We start from the raw sequence: 3,530 nt of genomic DNA on the forward strand, positions 1-3,530 counted from the left end.
TATTATTATTATTATTATTATTATTATTATTTGAACTTTCAGCTAATCCCAGCTCTTAATGATCACTGTACACAACAGTAGAGTTAAAGTAGCAGGTGTACAGTACACACCTGGCCCTGCATACTTGCCTCCTCTTGATTTACTAAAAATGGTGATTACATGTTGTTTCAAGATGAATATGTTGTTAATGCTAGAATAGCCTTCAAACCTTACTTCTCTAATCTTGGGTAGCGCCATAGCCTCTTTACCCTGGTCTTCCACTGTCTTGGGTTTGAGTTCTCTTGCTTAAGGGTACACTCGGGCACAATATTCTATCTTATTTCTCTTCCTCTTTTCTTGTTAAAGTTTTTATAGTTTATAAAGGAGAAATTTATTTTAATGTTGCTCTTCTTAAAATATTTTCTTTTTCTCTGTTTCATTTCCGCAATGAGCTTTTTTCCTTGTTGGAACCCCTGGGCCTATAGCATCCTACTTTTACAATTAGGGTTGTAGCTTAACAAGTAATAATAATAGACTTTAACTGCTTTCTTAAGTAATTATTTCTGGTTATTTTCCATTAAAATCTTTAATGGTTTCTGGTCGATTCCGTTATTTGTTACTAAGCAATTAATTTTTTTACCATAAATACTATTATTTAGCATGACTTTTTTTGCATTTATTAATCTACACACCAAATGATATATTCCACATGTAAGAAGTTTAATCCATCTGAATTACAAGTTATAAGATAATTAATAAGATCTGCATAACACAACCCTTCTCCATTCATGATGTATGTTACCTTCAGGTGTTCTTGTGTCTTCTTCGTCTTTCTCTATAACTGTATTTACCCTTTCTGTTTATTTTCAGAACTGTTTAGTACTTTATATTAATCAAGAGAAAGCTTCGAATCTAATTTCTCAAAAAATCATTAAAGCATTCTAGTATTTTTCAATTGTTAGAAGATATAGAACTCAGCGCTCTTTCTTATAAGAAACCCTAGTATTCATCTTTCAAGCTAAGTTACAGTTAAACCTAGGAATATTTTTCTTCTGTAATCTCTCTGTAAGAGAATGAACAATTTTCTCCTTTTACACTAGATATTTTATGGCATATGATTACATGGTTTTGTTCTCTATTAGCCACATTTCCAACTTACTCTTCATAGCGATCATTAAAATGTCATTATTGTTGTTCATATTGTCTTTCTTCGACTTCTTTCTATTTATTTTTGCTAAAATTTACCTGAAGATTATTCTTTATGCATATTTTACCTGCGATTTAATTTGATTGTTTTAAAGGGGAAGTGGAATCTCTTCGGCACCGAAGGCCTCTTACCAAAAACTCACTAGCAATACTCGTTAATCCTTTATCAAAATCTATTCTATATTATATTAAAACACGGTAGTAATTGCACTTAAAAACTATATCGAGATAATTGCAACATTCAATAGTTAGTCAATTGCAGAGTCACTGTAATAAATAACGATTGTTGCTGAAGAAATCGTGCGGTGACGATTGCCTATTCGGCGAGTAGAAGCAGCAGAAGAGCCAAGACATAGGGGCAGACTTCCAAATTGCTGCTTTTGTTAATCCTATCTGTGAAAGAGACGAAACAAGAAATTATACAGAATTATAACAATATTTGATGAAATATACACTAGACACACGAGGAACTACTTGTCTCATATCGAGCCACTCTATTAACATGGCTGTTGACGATGGAGCTTGATAAGCTGTGATTATTTTTGTGCAAATGAAAACTTCTTTGAAAGTATCGAAATAATCATTTCGGAAATACTTCCATCACCCATGTAAATTTCTAGCAGAAAAAAAAATCTGCTTTTTGTTTACATTGCACCAAGAAATCTGCGGTATCGAGAAAGAAATTACCTACTTTCACCACCCTATCACCAATTTTACTTAAATAGGAGCTGTCATGAAGAAAATTGGATTTTTTCTCTGCCATGAAAATTAAATACAACAGAACTAAATTAGAATAAGTCTATAGATTATTATCATATAAATACTTCCATTCCTGGGAGTCCTTATCACCAAAAATCCAAAAAATCTGGGAAAAAAATTGTCTTTTTCTAAGATTGCAATATCAACAAAAAATTTACCTCCGTTTTTATTTCTAATTCAATAGAAGCTGTAGTGCATAAAATTAATTTAGTTTGTATAATGTGAATTATATACAACAGAAGTAAAGCAAAAATTAGTTCCACATTTAATGTAACATTCAAAGAACCAATGAAACATTTTAAACTTAGCTTTTAAGGGAAAAACGTGTTAAGTGTCATTTTTTTTTTTTTTTTTTGTGATAAAGCAAAACATAAATCATATTTTGTATGTGTCACTCAAATCAGTAAGAAATATTTCCTAATTTCAAAACCAATCTAAATCCCCAGACAATCAGCATGTTTTCATAGCAGACTAATCCTTATGTCAAATGGGTTCATGTTATTGAAGCAAACGCATAGACGATAGTCATTCTGTTCCCTATATTGGTTAAATGGTCCAAAATGCCATACTAATTGCCAGATGTTAGAGTCACTAAACTGTTCCTCCTACGAGACGAAATATACCGTAACCTTATTTCACCCCTTGTGTTTTTTTTATAATGGAAAAGCATTTTCTTCAATACTGATCTCATGAAATCACATGTGTGTCTCATCCTTGAACAGAACAGTGCAGAGCATTCCTCTCTTAGAACTTCAATAGAACTGACTCTTTAAATGATAATTGCGAAAAATTATCAAAATAAATTTTGGCCATCACAAAGGGTCCATATCCCAAGTAGAGATAAAGAGTAATCTGGAAGTTTTATTTCCTATCTTATTTACTTACTAAATTACGATAAAGTGAGATCATTTTTCAATGTTACAAACGTTCAAAAAAAAAAAAAAAAATAGTTAAATTACGTTATGTTCGATTAGGTCGACCTCTGCTAATATCATGTTCATTGTGACCAGTACTAACTTGGGAGACAACGTGATTGGATATGACGTTATCAGGGGGTGGGGCTTATTTCACCCGGAATATCTGCAGTGACTATAGTACAAAGATAGTTATACATGATATACTTTTTCCAATCATTAGTGATATCCAGAAGACAGATATTAAATTTCAATTAAAAAGGTTTGGGCATAAGCATTTCGAAGCAACTATATCATTGACTCCACCACACACTAAATTGCTATAATTGATAGCTGTCTGTTTTCGTATTACCTGTGATTTTTTTCCGTCAGATTAAATTAGAAAATTAAACAATTACCCGAAGGTAATAATCCCTAAGCTCTTCATATCAATAGTTCAACTTCACTTCAACAATAATCCCTCCAATTTCAAATATTTTCACTTGCAAATTTATTGTCAGTTATCGTTATTATTTTATATTAATAATAATAATAATAATAATAATAATAATAATAATAATAACAATAATAATAATAATAATAATAATAATAATAATAATAATAATAATAATAATAATAATAATAATAATGATTTTAATAAGCCTCATAATAATAAATTTTGGATACTTGTTA

General features: G+C 30.5%; 1 pseudogene; it reads right to left on the reverse strand.

Moving 5' to 3' along the window:
* Positions 1 to 596: 596 nt before the first annotated feature.
* LOC137659162 (lachesin-like) overlaps positions 597 to 3,530 on the reverse strand; it is a 103,051-nt pseudogene continuing 100,117 nt past the window's right edge.

Source organism: Palaemon carinicauda, chromosome 19 (genome assembly GCF_036898095.1).
Source record: "Palaemon carinicauda isolate YSFRI2023 chromosome 19, ASM3689809v2, whole genome shotgun sequence".
Lineage (NCBI taxonomy): Eukaryota > Metazoa > Arthropoda > Malacostraca > Decapoda > Palaemonidae > Palaemon > Palaemon carinicauda.